The 17,407-nt window shown below is 35.6% G+C and overlaps 1 protein-coding gene across 1 annotated transcript in view; it reads right to left on the bottom strand.

Annotated features, from left to right (window-relative positions):
• The window catches only part of LOC146995803 (uncharacterized), a 227,097-nt gene that overhangs the window by 723 nt on the left and 208,967 nt on the right, over window positions 1-17,407 (bottom strand). The window lies entirely within an intron of this gene.

The following is a 17,407-nucleotide window of genomic DNA, read 5'->3' as shown; positions in this document are numbered from 1 at the left end:
GTTCTTTCTGAATCAGCCAAACCTGTATTTTAACGAGTCTCTTTGCATCGCTGGCTGCACAGATTTCAAATTTTCTCTCGTTATTCCAAATTCGGATCATATTGCTGGTCTTTTTCGTAGTCCATCAGAGCCGCACTAGGATTTTTGCCACCATTTGTTTCAATTGAAACTTTTATTCTCATTCTTCAGTTGCATTCTTAAAGTTTATTTATTTATACAGGAAGAAAGAAAGAAATCAATCAAATCAAAGTAAATTAGGAAAAGATATACCTGTTTTCTCCTATATTTATTGTTCCCTGTAATTTCTTTTGCCTGTTGCATTAAATTTATTGAAGGAAAATTTACAAAATCATTCAAAATGTATTTCCTAAATCCTTACGCAAATTTAGCCCTTCTGATCATTTCGGCCACTTTTTAATGGCTTTTACAATTTGATGTTTGAATATTGACAGCTGCCTATACTGAAATATGTTCTCCATTGTCCTCGAAAAAAGAAAAATTAAAGTTCCAGGTAATTTTGCAATGAAGGACACATATATCTTATTTGAAGGGCAAGAGGAAAAGAAAAAGATATTTTCGGATGGGAATGTGTAGCATTTTAAACACCGTGTTTGTAAATGTCATCATATAGTAGCAAAACTTGAGTCATAAGTAATTATACACATATATGAGAGAGACGACGATGACGAAAAATTAAATGGCAAAACATGGCCGAAAACACTTTCCTGGCCAGTGCAAACAACACAAAACACAAGAAAGATCGGACACCAGTTACGCTTAGCACAAGATAAATTAAAAAGTAGGAACAAAATTAGACACTTATGGACCTCAAAACAGGTGTTCGAAATTACGACCTGCACCCTGTTAAAGGTATTCTATCTCTCGCACATCGAACATGAGATGTTCTGGAAAATACCGTGCATCCCCAGGACTTTCCCAGCACCTGCCACAATATGTGCCACGAGTTCCTGTTGGACTTCTAACTGGGGTTTCGTGCACTTATGTGTTGAAGTACCCCGAGACGAACTGATAATGCAAGTTAGGTCTCGTGATCTTGCTGAACAATGCACTGGACTATCTCTACCATACCCATGTTTAAGATACGTTCCGAAGGAACTTTCGAATACTTTCTTTGATGGCGATCCCCTGCTTTTGTTCTTATTTCTTGGTTTCCGCTGCGCTAAGGAAATAAACAAATATCTTTACAATGTTCGTACCCTATTTTTCTTGTGTTGTCTCTCGTCACTATGGGCCAGGAAAGCGTTTCCGACAACGCATTGCAATAAACGATATATATATATATATATATATATGTAAACAATATATATATATATATATAATCTTGTAAACATATGTTACCGTGAAAGACCGAAATTGGAGAATATCGACATTCACCGGAGAATATCAACATTCACCAAATACGTCGGTGAAAGATCAAATATTGCATTACATTCTTCTACATTCGGACCCTCACCGGTGTATGTCGATAATCACAGATATGCTTGAAAAGAGCGGAGTATATGTACACACTGTTATTGCAAAAGGAAATGTTCCACAAATAAATGCAGTTGTAAAAGCAAGGGCCTCTTGTGCAATTGAAAGTGTTATATATTATATATATATATATATAATCGTATAAACATATGTTACTGTGAAAGACCGAAATTGGAGAATGTCGACTTTCGGTAGATTGAAAACAGAAGAGTATATGTACACACTGTTATTGCAAAAGGAAGTGTTCCACAAATAAATGCAATTGTAAATGCAAGGGCCTATTGCGCAATTTAAAGTGTTATATATATTATATATATATATATATATATATATATATATGTATATAATCGTATAAAAATATGTTACCTTGAAAGACCGAAATTAAAGAATGTCGACTTTCACCGGAGAATGTTAACATTCACCAAATACGTCGGTGAAAGATCGAATATTGCATTACATTCTTCTACATTCGGACCCTCACCGGTGTATGTCGACAATCACAGATATGCTCTGGTGTAGATTGAAAAGAGAGGAGTATATGTACACACTGTTATTGCAAAAGGAAGTGTTCCGCAAATAAATGCAGTTGTAAAAGCAAGGGCCTCTTGTGCAATTGAAAGTGTCATAACAGTTTAAGTTGTTGCAATAAATAAGATTTGAATCACGTAATTTAGTAAACATAGCTTGAGTAAGCTCCCTGTTCCGAGTCAGGATAGTTCATGTTTCCAAAGCAAGTAAAGAGGAATACAAGTCCTGATAGTGGCGCCCGACGAAGAAGAATAACCATGGCCGAGTTTCAAGAAGAACCTTTGTTGCCTGCAGAAGCGGCTCAGAATCCAGAAATGCCAGCGGCCGCCCTGGAAGGATTTGGGTACATCGTACAGACCATGCGCGCATCGATGAAACCAGAACCAACATTTAATGGAAACTCACCGGTAACCAGTTTTTTGGAAAAATTGGATGACCACTTCATGCTGTATCCAGTTCATGAGTTCCGTAAAGTCACCTTAGCTACCAGCGCTTTGAGGGGCCAAGCGCGTAATTGGTTCAAATGTATAGGCAGAAGCCTCTTGGGTCAAGCGGGAAGTCCTACCTATACTTACGAAAATTTTAAGACTGCCTTAGTAAAAGCCTTCCCTGTCGTAAGAGATCGTGCAAGTTTAGAAACGGAACTCTTCAGCATATACCAGCAACGAATCGAAAATCTTTCCACCTTTATTTTAAGAAACATTCACGTCTTTAAACTCTTGTATGGAAACCGTCCGCATCCTGAGATAATCCAAGTGATTTTGCCGAGTTTAGTTCCCCAAGTACAAGACTTTATTTAATTAAGGAATCCGACTACACTGGAAAAGTTATTTGAGCTAACAATCCAGTTTGAAAGTAGAAGAACGGCGGACATCGAATGAAGACGCCAGTATGAGCAACGAAGCCAATTTGGTGCGCCAAGACCACAGCAAAGGCAAGAACACGGCTACGGAAGCAAAACGAATCAGAGGGCAAGGAAACCTGAGTATCCAAAAACAACCGGCGAACGTCGACAGTTCAATAGTAAGCCAGAAAAAAAGTCTGAAGGCCAGCGGAAAAACAAGGAAGGCATGGAAAGGAAGAAAGAAAATTAAACTAAAATGGATTTCTACTGACGGGAGGGTGCGGAAATCCGAAGGCCAAGAAAAGCCCTCTTTCTTCAAGTTAAATACAGTTATTGTGAAAAATTTGGCTCTTCCAAAGATTGAAGTTAGAGTTTTATAAAAGATTTTGCAGCTATTGTTGAACCATTGTTAAAATTAAAAAGGAAAAATGCAAGATTCTCGTGGACGGCCGAAGCCAATAGTGCTTTCGAAAAAATAAAGCAAGCATTAACGCAAGCCTCTGTTTTGAAATTTCCTGAAAACGATGAGAATTTAGAAATTTCAGTGGATGCTTCGGATTATGCGCTAGGAGCGGTACTTTCGCAAAATCAGCAGCCCGTGGCAACTTTAAATCAAACACAAAGAAATTATTCCGCGACTGAGAGAGAGGCACTTGCAGCTCTGTTAGCAGTGCAAAAGTTCCGAGTCTATTTTGGAAAGGTCCAATAACAGTGTATTCTGATCATGCGGCGGGAACTAGATTGTACTCAGGGAAAAACTTATCCCCAAGGTTAATAAAATGGGCAATAAAGTTACAAGAGTATAATCTGGTAATTAAGCACACGCCCCGGAAAGGAAAATATCGTAGCAGATGCCCTATCCAGAATAAAAATAGATGAAGAAGGTAATACTGTAAAGGTGGCAATGCTCACAGCATGTAAGTTACATTCCCGAGAAACTGTGATAACCGAACTGAGTAAGGATCCTGAATTTAAAAATATTTATGATTATTTAAAGGATCCTGAAAATTTTAGCCACCAATATATTGTGGCGATAAGAAATAGGGCGGCCCATTACGAACTAATAGATGGTCTATTATTTTATACAAAAACTACGAATTCCAACAACGAATTTCGACCTGTTATCCCAGCTAGTCTTAGATTAAATATACTGCAGGAGTTACACGACTGCCCTTTAGCTTCTCATGCTGGTATTCGAAAAACCATCCAACGCGTACGCGAAGCAGTTTATTTTCCTGAGCTGCAAAAGTTAACCAGGGCGTATGTCCAGTCCTGCCCAACATGTCAAGTAGTTAATTATATTAATTCCCGCCCGGCCGGGTTTCTAAATAGTATTAAATCGGAATTTCCAAATGAAATAATTGGCATCCATTTATTGGGCTCTTTCCCAAAAAGTCAGTTAAATAAAAGTCGCTATTTCCTTGTTATGGTTGATCATTTTAGTAAGTGGATCGAAATTGTTCCCTCAAAACGAGCCTCCGCGAAATTAGTTACTGATTCTATTTTAAATAAATATATTTTAAAATATGGGGCGCCACTAAAAGTAATATCGGATAATGGTCCTCAATTTGTAAGTAATATATTTGAAGACATGTGCCAAAAACTGGGCATACGTCATTTAAAAATGGTCCCGTATCGGCCGCAATCAAATATAGCGGAACGGGTCAAAAGAAATATAATGAAAATTGTCCGTAGCAATGTTAAAAATTTTCATAAAAGCTGGGTTAACTATGTCAATGAATTAGGTTTCGCCCTTAGGACCGCAAAACATGATACGACGGGCAAAACTCCTGCTGAGTTATTTTTAGGTAGAAAGATTATAACGCGTTAGATAAATTATTTTATGTTCAACAAAGAGCCCCAGAATTTAAAATGGGCAATATAGAAAAATAAATTAAAGAAGCAAAAAAGAACACTGAAGTAGCACAGAGAAAACAGAAGCTTTATTATGATATGAAACGACGTGGAGTAACTTATAAAGTAGGAGATGAAGTGTTAAAAATTAAGCATTAACTTTCTTCAGCACCAGAAGATAAAACTGCCAAATTTTATCCACGATTTGAAGGACCATATGTCATAGAAAAAGTAACTCAGGCTTAGTGGTGTTAAAAGCCAGGAATGGTGAAACCTGCACCGCAAACGTAGACCAGATAAAACCATTTTATAATCGTAATAAAATGCCAATATTTCAAGATCTTTTGCAGGATACGACACGGCAGGCACAAGCTCCAGAGGTGGAACAACGACAATCCCAAGGGCAAGCCATTAGTAGACAGGAGCAATTGAAAAGAAAGTTCCCCCGTTGGAAAACTGAAGGTAACAAGAAAAAGAAGTCGTTCCACCGACCAGAGAAGAGAGGGCACGACCACCCCCAGAATGAAGAAGGGAGAAGTACGACTAATGCAAAGAAAGCCAGGAGAAATGACAGCAACTATAACACGGCTCCAAAACAGAAGATCTACCCATCGGATAGGAGTCTACGCAGCAAATGTCGACGAATTGATGGAGGAAGACCAGCTGCAGATGCAAAGACGCAAGAAAAATTTGAACAGCCAGCAACGAGATCCAGGCAACAACGAGAGACAGTTGTCCCGGTTCCGCCAAGACCAGCTGCCATCAAACGGCCGAGACCACAGGCAGATGCTAAAAAAAAGGTCTTCAAGGGTGACCGAACTGGAAGAAAAAGAAAGCTCATGGAGGAAGGAACCGAAGGGCGAACCCGCACAAGAAGGAAGATCAACCAGACCGTAGTCTTCGCCACCTTCCAGGACTGGGCAGAAAAAAGGGTGTCTGAATAACACAAAGATAAGTAAAACTTTATGTTACTTTGAAACCATAAGCTAATTTTTCAATCTTACTGCAAGTGGCAGAATTCAAGAATTTTTACCTCATGTGAGTCCTACCTTTATCGCCAAAAAGGCGAGAAAGGAGTTGTTACCTATTTTGGTAGTGTTTTTCAATTACTCGCGAGTAAAACTAAAATTAATGTATAATAGGAATGTGTAAATACTTGAATATTGAAAAAGCATTGATAATCGAGAAAGGTACCTTAAGAAAATTGTAAAAATTATTGTATAAAATTTTATTTAAAAGATTCTGGCAAGAAAGAAGTTTTAATCTGAAAGACTTTTGAAATGTAGAATTTCAATGCAGAAGAATTGGCACTTGCTTGGAAAAGAATAGAAGTTAACAATGTACTACTAATGTATGTTTTAAAATGCGTAAAATTAACGGCATGTTAATATGTCCTTATATACAATGTGAACTGTTATCTTAAAAGTTAAGAAATATTGTGATATGTTAAAAGTAAAAATATTAGAGTAATGCCAAAAATTTTAACTTATTCGTGTGACTGTAAAAAGAGCAAATTATTGTGAATATGTGATAGAGGTTGAATGAATGTAGTTAGGCTCTCTGACGCTACACTTCAGAGTTAGCCACTTTTCAGAATAGTACCTCAGGGTTTAGAGATGAATATAAGGTGTGTTCTGAGGTTTTGTTATGTTGAATTTTAAGACGTTAGTGTTTTGATTGCAGGCGGTAGTGTTGAACACTTGTACATAGACACGCTCGTGTTTGGTGTTTTTCTTTACAACACAAGTCAGAGAGCACGGGTAGAAAATTAAATAACGTCATGAATGAAATAAGAATTTTAAAGGAGAAATATAAATATTCATGTTACTTGCCATTTGATTGTGTAACATTTCATTAAACTAGTTTTCCTTCCATAAGGAACCAGATTTCAACTAAGAAACTCCTGTTTATAGATGCAGTACAGATGAAAATACTTGTCCATAGAGATGATAATGTAAAAACGACTTTTTAATATCTAGTTTCTAGAGAGAAATGTTTGTAAAAGATTGGCCTCGCGTTAGATTCTAGAGCTAAAAGTTTTCAACAAGGTCGTTTTAGACCTCAGTTTCAAACTAATAACTCTAGCGGATAGTATGTAAGGATCCTAAGTTGTACTAACGTTTTTGATGTCATTTAAAACGCTTAATTACAGGGCCGTAGTACAATACACAACCCCCCCCAACCCCAGAAGTATAGCGATATACAATAGTGACGTGATCGAAGATTCTTTGGAAATAATCGTTGTCATCGAATGACATGCATATTCTATTTAAGTAATCGTAGTCATCGGCTTTTAATATTCTTTGCAAATGATCATTGTCATCAAATAATCATTGTAAAGAATCATTCTCATCGGATAATCATTGAAAATAATTCTTGTCGTTACATAAAGGGGCATAGTAGCTGATGTATAAAGAATTGTACTCAAATTCTAATCAAAAGAATCGCATATGTATGCAATTTATCATATGATCATTATTTACAGCAATGATTCTTATATGTTTTCGACCTACGGCTCCTAATGACGCCGCGGAAAACGTGCGCAACAGTGACAAAAAGAATATTTAAAAATACAATAAAAGCTTGAAAGCTAGGGAAAATGTGTGAATTTATTTTCCTTTTATTTAAATGAAGCTTAATGTTTTTAAAGGAAATTGAATATTGTAAACAGGAATCAGCAGTTTAAATATATGTGGGATTTTGCCTCTTTGTTTTTTTTTTATTCGTAACATCATATCCTCCGGAACGGGGGGGGGAGATTTGAGTTTAGAAGGAGGGACCCTCGGATTTCAAAAATTCTTGGTAAAACTTTTCGACTATTGTTATCTTCCTACGACTATCACTAGAGATGTTATCTAAAATTTCGGAAAGCGCTGGAGATCAAATTGCTTTATTTAGAAAAATGATGGCTCTTCTCACTCTCAAATCGTATTGTTTAAGAGAAATTTTTAAGTTAAAAAAATGTGAAATAAATAGTATTGCCAAACTCGAAACTTATTGTTATTATTTACGGTTATATTCTGAGTTGAAGAAAGCACGTGATTCCATATAACGTCACTGTATGTCGAAAAATATTTCGTTAATTTTAGTATTTTAAATGAATAGCTGCTTTTGGCAACTTTTATGTTTCACCTTTAGATACGTGACACGATATGCTATCGCTACGTTAATTCTTTTATTGAGATTTTGCAAATTTGTTATATTAAAATAAATTTAAATCATAACTTCAAATGTATTACCCCAAGTGTCAAAGTTCTTTGTTTCCTGACTTGGCAAGAAAAATTTATTTACGAATAGCTGGTTGCTTGGAAAGACTGAATACATTTTCTTCATAATGAAATGTTTCTATGCATTTTATGCTATTCTAATTTTATTTATAAAAATTTAGTTTCTTTTATTGTATAGAACCTTTCTGAGTAGAAGTTTAAACTTCTGTAGGTATTTAACATATTTTAGATGCAATGTTACTTTACTACAGTTACATAATTTTTTTTTTCAATTTACTAAAATGTCTGAACGCAAGAAGACAGCACAAATGTTACAGCGAGCTACATAAAAAATGAAGTAAAAAGCACTAGGAGACTCAGCAGGCAAGTAGAATAAAACTTGCATGCTTCAAAAATGAATGAAGATACAACTAGAAACTCAGCAGGCAAGCATAGTGAGAAGAAAGGTTACGCATTCAAGAAACTGAAGAAGAAACGAATAGGAGTTCCAGCAGACAAGCAACAACTCAAGAAACTTCGCTTGCTCAAACTGTATCAGAAACTAGTAGCAGACGCAAAAGACATTCAGAAAACCAAGAATCACTGTGTGCTCCGGAAAGGTAAGCAGAAGCGAAACGGAGGCCCATTAGGCAAGCGGAACGTCAAAAGAATATGCGCGATGACGGGAAGAAGTCGCAAGTAAACGAAGGATGCAAGACTGTCCGCGTCATCGTCAGATTCGACAGGAAATACCAGAACAGCTCAAGAAGCTGCATAAACAACTCAAGACGCTGCAGATTACGGACAATTTCGGTTCGAAGAGGCACAGCTCATACGAGGAAACAAGCTTCGCATGAACGCATCACGACATACACGTAGTACTCTTCACAATGCAGGAAGTTTACTTTGAGCAACACACTGTATACGTAGAGCTCGTAGACTATTGACATCTCACAATACCTGAAAGAAATTCTTCTATTTACTTCTTCATTTACTATTTTCTTAAATTTCTTATCAGTAATCCTGTCTATATATTATAGATATCAAAATCAGAAAAAATTAATTAATTATCTTTAAATGTATCTAAGTGATGAATACTTCGCCCCTGTTCGTACCGAAACAACACGATGTAATTGTAGATACCTAGAAAGTAAAATGTATTCAGCAGGCTGTACAGCAAGCGACAACTATAAATGGTGATAACACAAGAATGTTATATAATGTTATATACTGGCAGAATTTTAAAAAAAGAACATATACATCAGTGTTTTAAAAATACGAATTTTGCATCAAATTGCAAAACAAATATCTTAAAAGCTGCCTTTCCATGCATAAGAGTTCAGGATTCGGAAAATTATATTTTCGTAAACGGTTTAGCAAAAATAACAAAAATTATTGCCTTGAGAAATGGATAATCTTGGTATGAATACGAATTACGCCAAGACTACTCGTCAATGGTTGTTTTGAACACGCTTTAATGTATATATATAACCCTTAAAAAACGTAAAGTGAGTGAATCTATTATTCGAGTGTGTCTTTATATCTTGAGTATTTAAGAAATAAGAATTGCATTTATCTATCTCGAAAGAGCTAACGCTATTGCCCGAATAACAACGTTTATTTAACACTTGATATAACCAACTTCATATATATCTTGAAATAAAACATAAATTTCCTAATCAGATACTACCAATTGCAGAAAAAATACAAAAATAATGGAATTTCTAATAACACTACAAGTAACATACCGAGGAATAAATTGCGCTGCAAAACTGATGCAATCTACAATATGTAAACCACAAAATTTATGTACCGCAATAGAAATGCAATAGAATGAGAAATGAAACTGTGATGAGATTTATAATGAAAAATTTACCATAAACTATTAGTATATGATATAAGTAAAGATATACTTTTAATACTATTCATTTAAATATGTTCAAACGTTCATAATATTCATTACTTACAAACGCTTCTTCATCCATCGAAGCATAGCACAAGCCATTCTCAATTCTGTGCTGGTGCACGTCAATAAAATAAGGATAAATCCAAATTTTTACAAAAAATGAATCGCTTTGACTCGTTTCTCAAAAAACGTATATCTACAAATGCAGTATTAATATATCACATCAATATAATTCGGGATCATAAAATCACCAAACAACGCATTAAACGCAAAAACTCGCATTAAGGCAGAATGAAGAATTTTCACTCTTACAATGACTTTTACAACAATATATAATAGAATCAAATTTCTAAACTAAGTGTTCATTGTTACACCATATTTCATTCTTGGGGAACCTTTCATGGTTGTTCAGTAATTCTAACTGTTAACTGGTATAAAAAGAATTATGATTTCATATATATGCACAGACTTATATATGTATTATATTAACACGTATCTGTAGTAACATACATCATCTTATATTATATGTATTCGCATAATTCTAAATTAATTATACTAGTCAACATAATTTGTATATTGATAGCAGCACAGTTTTAAAATTATTTATTACTATCTGCTTGCTAACGATTATATAATTAAGTACAGTGGTACCTCGACAAACGAGTTTAATATGTTTCGTAACCTTGCTCGTATCTCAGAGCAATTTTCCGCATTGAAAGTAATCGAAATGCCATTAATCCGTTCCAGCTCCCAAAACACGACCTCAGCTGTTTTTTTAAGTGTTTTTGAATAAGAAAAATGTAGTTTCTTATCCAAAAACAAGAAGAAACCTTTATTTATAAATAACAAATACATATTCTATAAAAACATAATTAAAAGAAAAAGTGCCTACGGAAGCGCTTAATTTTTGTCACTGGTCTTCGCTCTTTTTGTCATGATCTGCTCATTTTCACCCGCAGATCGTTTAAAAAAACTGTCCAAGGAGGTTTGTTTCTTCCTACTTGTCAAGGTATTGCGGAATCGAGTTAGGCAAGTTTCGTTGAACAACTCCGATTTAGGACTAGTTGCAACTTTTTCGCGGTGATTTTTATCCACGAACTCTACAACTTTATCCCACATTCTCAAGATCTCTTTTATATCTCTTGTAGGGATAACCTCCTCCATCTCTGGCTCCTCTTCAAAACTAATTTTTCGTTGAACCACCGTATGCTGCTGCAAATGCAGATCGTGTAACTCCTCGGTTGTCAGCTCCTGAGACTGTTCCTCTACGAGTTCGTTCACATCTCTCTCCTCCACCTCCAGACTCATGGATTTTCCCAGAGAAACAAGCTCCTCTACCACTGACACTTTGGGTTCCAATCCTTCGAATTCTCCTTCAGCTACAGCCTCAGGCCACAGCTTCTTCCACGCAGACGTTGTAACACCCAGCCAGGCCTGAACAATAATTCTTAGGCACATCACGATGTTAAAGTGGTTTTTCCAGAACTCTCGAATGGTAAGGTTTGTGTTCTCTGTCACCTCAAAGCAGCGGCGAAAAATGTGCTTGGTGTACAAATTCTTAAAATTAGAAATCTCCTGCTGATCCATGGGCTGCAGGATAGGAGTGGTGTTGCGTGGTAGGTAGGGAAATTTTATATACTTGAACTCTTCGAGTAAATCATCTTCTCGATTTGATGGGTGAGTAGGGGCATTGTCGAGGCCAACACCAGAACAGAACACCAGAATTATCCACTCCACAAAGAAGTTCATTCTGTCCCACGCCTTCGGATTTGCCCTCCACATATCTTCTTAAAATTATAACTGGCAGGTTTTCTTTTAAAATATTATATGACTTAAAGCCTCTGGGGTTTTCCGAATGGTATACTAGCGGAGGCTTGATTTTACAGTCGCCACTCGCATTGACGCAAATTGCTAAATTTAATCTATCCTTAATGGGTTTGTGACCTGGCATCTTCTCCTCTGCCGTTATGTAAGTTCTATTCGGCATCCTTTTCCAGAAAAACCCTGTCTCGTCACAGTTGAGGACTTCCTGGGGGGATGTATGCTTTGGCTACTATCTGTTCGGAAAACATTTTGATGTAAAAATCAGCTGCTTCACATCCGGATTTGCTGCCTCACCATGCCTGACGACGGAGTGAAGGCCGGTCCTTTCCCTAAAATTGTCAAACCAGCCCCGACTGGCTTTAATCGAGTCTTCCGATTCCACGTTTGTAGAAGTGTGTGGGGTCTTCTTTAGAAAATAACCGTAAATCGCTCGTAAATAATTCGTAATAGTGCCTCCTCACATATGATGCTTTGTGTTAAGTTTCCTCCTTGAAGCTGCTTCTCTCTCACTCACACCATCAGTAGTTTCTCCATCTCTTGACGGAGAGAGGTCGGAACTTAAAAATTATTGTAACACTCTTAGTTGGCGTTATACCCTTTATCAACTCCTTTTGTTCAAGCACAGTAAATATCATTGATGTGTTACGCCCGTACATCCTCCCCAAGTCAATTACTCGCACACCTTGCTCATGGTTTTCTATTATTTAACGCTTTAATTCAATAGACATCATCTTCTTCTTTGGACCCATGGTTATAATAATAAATATGATAATGTTTTCTAAATGTACAAAAAGCAAAAAACGCGAACCCAACTTATCAAAAATGCTTCCAAAACGAGGGAAACAAGCACTCAGACTGAGGACTAGTCTGAGGTGGGAGAAACTGTTGGACGTTGCACACGACACCAACATGTGCGCGCATGTTGCGGTCGTGTACAGCGGTGTAGTGTGTGATTCCTCGTATCTCAAATCTTGCTCTCGTCTCAAAGCAAAAACATCGCTCGCTCGGTAGCTCGTGTCTCAAAACACTCGTATGTTGGGGCACTCGTATATCGAGGTACCACTATAAATACAGTTTATAGTTTTTTTTAATGTGACAATCATTATAAGCCATGTAGATTTTTCCTTGTGGCTTCATTTGTTTTCTCTTCCAAAATTTCGAACGTCCAACAGTTTTGTCAGTTTCGGGCTTTTGGTATGGAGAGTGAGAAAATGAGATAAGACCAGAATGAACTTCAGTTCTGAACTTTGCAGTTCAGCATAGAATAAGGAGTGTTGACAGATTTAAGTTCGCTCTTTACGTGCGCTTTTCATCGTATTTTCTTCATCATCCTCAGCACTTTAAAGTGATAACTACTAGCAGTGTTCCTTTATATTTCGAATAATTTTGGAATGATATTTTTTTACTCGTACTTTTCGAAAAACTCCAGAATTGTTTAGTGTTTTTTCGGGACAAATAAATTCTAACAAGCTACCAGCTCCTCCGCATGCTTTACGAACCTTTATGCCAGGAACAATTTTGGGTGTTGGAAGTAGGACAGAATGCTAGTGACAAGAACAATTGAGGAGCATCTGAGGCAGCTTGTGACAGTCTTTGCTGCGTTCCAGGAAGATATAAAAGGAGAGGTTGAATCCTTTACAGAAGAAATAAATGCGTCCAACAAAAGAGGGGAAGGGGAAATAATATCAGTTCAAGGAAAGATGGAATCTATCCAAAATTGATACTTAAGCCTGTCAAGAAGAAATAAAAGAGAACAGTAGAAGATTTTTGAGGATTTTGAAAGCAGAAATAACATGGTCGAAAGGAGAGTTAGAGAAACTGGAGAACGTGTTTCTGCTGGTAAACAGCAAATCAAAGAAAGAGTTAATGCTGTCAAACTACAAATCAAAGGAAGAGTTTCTGATGTCGAACAACAAATCGATGACAGAGTTTCTGCTGTTGTCGCCAAAGAATCTGACAGCTTGAACACATTCATAATGACTACTGGAGACGATTCTGATACCTTTAAATTGGTACCTATGTTTTCCGACCCATTTCTCATGCATTACACGTGTGATGGAAAAAACATTCGGCATATGTACAAGGCTCAGTTCTGTATAGCTCCAAATGGAAATAGGTAGGATTCCGAAGAAAAACCTGAAATTTCGCAAATTCTTTGAGAATAGAAGAAGACGATATCGGTCCCACTCTTCCAGAAAACCAGAGGCTAGATTTTGATGCTGTACCGGTACGCTAAAGCTCTAGTAAGAAGTGTTTAAAAGGCTACAGAAGGCTGCAGTTAATATCTCGATAGTAGAAGCTCACCAAAATAATCCAGAAGCTCGCCACTGATATCGAAATGCTCTCCCATCTCTCCTTTTTTGACTGCTCAACAGAAATACGTGAAGTACATTCCATGAAATACTTCCTCGGTGGCATACGGGAACCTGAGGTATAGAAACAACTGCGAATAGTGGATCTCAAGGATTTAAAAAATGTCTAGAGTGTACGCCATGAAAAACGTGGCAGTCCTTTCAGAAACTTGCACACACCATTGCCCAATCGGAACTACTCCTAGCAACCCAGAAGCTAGTGGACAAGTGACAGCTCGTCCAGGCAGTCTACCCACTTAAGTAAGTGCCTTAAGGCGGAACAGACGTCAGACGAAAGCGACCTTAGTATGCTAGAACTGCAGTGGTGATGAACACTTACGAAAGAACTGCAGAACACATTAGGACACAGAAGATAATGCTGCTAATCAGCAAGAAGTCACGAAAACAAATCGTGGATGTTGAGCGGAATTTGCCAGAGATTGCCAGATATTGAGAAGTCCCACATAAAATCCTTTCAGATTTCGGTTATGGTTGGTGGCAATAATGGACTTCTCAATCATGAGGCATAAAAATAGAGTTCCCTTAGTATAACAATCGATACATGAGTAATTTACCATCATCCAAAACCTCAAGTCGAGATGATAGAACCAGCATGAACAGAACTTTTCCTTCCAGGATTATAGCTGAAAACAGAAATTTCCGGTAAGGCATTATGAAATATGCTAAGAACGTTAAGAGCACGAAATGAGTACTAATAATATGTTCTTTCGTTGAATTATCAAGGCCGTCATTCCGGTGACGGTTGAAACGTAAGTGCCAAAGCTAAAGTCATTGGGGAATGAGAAGTGGTTGCATCACGTTCTCCATTGAACTACGTTAAGTGTCTCGTACACCTTAAAACCCTCAAAATCTCTGAATATGATCCTGTTGTAAGAATTGGGATAGCATATTTATTTTTAAAGCTATTACTTCCAGTTTTTTACAGCTGACTACATAGCACAGCTGAATTAGTAAGCAAATAGTTTGTGTTGCCACAAATGTTTTTATAATTTAATCTTCTTTGTGAGGTAATTTTTTATATGTTCACGTAATACTCCCACTTTGCGTGCACAATTTAAAACATTCTGTTATATATTTTAACTTCATAGTTAATATACAGCTTGTATAGCATCTAAAGACTACTGTGAACCAAAAATCTTAAGAATTTCATGTTAAGTTCTCATTTTATTTAGGACTAAATTTATACAATGCATTTTAATAAAAAAATTTTAATATTTCCATGCGTAAAATTTTTGACTATTAAAATATTCAATATATTTTTTGGTTCAGTTAGATGATAATACTCATATAAAGAAGTCCATTAAATTTAAAGTGTGTACCAAGAACCGTTTTTAAAATATCATGCGCGCAACAGTGAAAATTTATGTTTTGAGATAATCAAGTTTTAATGTAAATATTTTTTTAAATACTTCTCTTGTTATAAAATATATAAAATGCTTATTTTCTGAGAGATATTTTAATATTATACAATTTCCAATAGTTGGTATAAGCATAATTAATGTAAAATAAGCTGCCATCATCAAAGTATAACATATCAACTAAAAATGATTTGAAACTTCTACGCTATCAATGATACAACTAAATTTTTCTTACAAATTGGAACTTACTTATAGGCAAATGTTTCAGGTAAAGTTCTCTGTAATGTATTATTGTATATCAAACATATAAATCATTTAATAGTTCTTCCACAGAGTAACTTTAGCATACTCTAAATGCTATGTATACAACTGGGAAAAATGCATTTTAAGAAAATCGAGTTTTGATGCAAATATTTCAGTATACAACTTTTTAATAATAAAGTGCATAGTATATTTATTTTCAAAATGATATATTTAAAATGTATAAATCCTAATAAATTGCATAAGCTTTTGTCAATATGAAACACATTAAAATTACCATACTATATAAAATACCATGACAGAATGATAGCCGTGTATTAAAATACGTGTAGCATATTTGAACAAATAATTTATTTTTACATAACCACATCAGTTAAGTACTTTCAAGCATTTAAGCATATGATATGTATCATATTATGCAATATTATTTAAACATAGGTGGGAAAGAAACCTTTACGACTTATTTGAAATTGTATGCTAAACTGCTACATTCATCGAAGTATAACATATCGACTAAGAATGATAAAACTAAAACTTCCTTACAAATAAGAATTTACTTATAGCCAAATGTCTTAGCCAAATGTCTTAGCTCAAGTTCTCTGTAATATATTACTGTATATCAAACATATAAAACATTTAATAGTTCTTCCACAATGTAACTTTAGCATACTTTAAATGCTATGTATACAACTGCGAAAAACCGTATTTTAAGAAATTTGAGTTTTAATGCCAATACTTCAGTATATAACTTTCTAATAATAAAGTGCATAGTATATTTATTTTCAAAATACATTTAAAAAGTATAAGTCCTAATAAATTGCAGAAGCTTTTGTTAGTATGAAACACGTTAAATTTACCTTGCTATATACATTACCATGACAGAGTGATAGCCGTATATTAAAATACATGTAGCATATTTGCACAAAAATTTATTTTTACATAACCACTTTAGTTAAATAAACTCAAGCATTTAAGCATATGATATGTATTATATTGTATAATATACATATTATTTAACATGTGTGAAAAAATCTTTTACGACTTACTTCAAATTGTATGCTAAACTGCTAAAATTTTATTTACAAATTAAAACGCACCAGCACAATAAACATCCCCATCATTTTTATGGAGGCCTGCACTTCTGACATTTTTTGCTGCCTTTCAAGTTTACGCTGTTGTTTTGTTTCTGACAAGCCTTTCTTTTCTGCGTTATCTATTCTCTTGTTATGAATTTGTAAAAATCCTTCAATAGAAAACTTACTTCTAAAAAGCTGTAGCTCATCCATTACAGAATGTCTACCAACAGACCTTTCGTTAAAAGCAATTACTGCTTCATTTCCAGCAATTTGAACTATCCTACTACCAGCACCATATGTCTTTGGACAAAATTTCCAAATTAAGGAATTAAATGATTCATTATTATTTTGTGTTTTGCCGCCAAGCTTACGTCTCAATAACGAAGGTTGTGACAAATCTATAAAAACTGGCTTTATTGCCTCCATTACAGCGACTGGTACAGAATTTATATGCTTATAATCAGTTTTATTTTGCTTAGATTTATTGTATTTGCACCATGTGATTTCATTTGTAGGACAAAAGTCATGAATCGGCTTTTCATCACTCGATATTTTGTGTTAGTGAATTGCCCAAATGCCTTTTCTCATATCACTAACGAACTCATTATATTCTCTAATCGCATTACCATAATACGAAGTTATTTCATTTATTAACTTATCTGTTAGTCTCCCTTTCCCAGACAG

This window comes from Stegodyphus dumicola, chromosome 8 (assembly GCF_044657685.1).
Source record: "Stegodyphus dumicola isolate Sdum_Otavi_A_Nest chromosome 8, ASM4465768v1".
Classification (NCBI taxonomy): domain Eukaryota; kingdom Metazoa; phylum Arthropoda; class Arachnida; order Araneae; family Eresidae; genus Stegodyphus; species Stegodyphus dumicola.
This window is presented reverse-complemented; position numbering and strand designations above follow the sequence as displayed.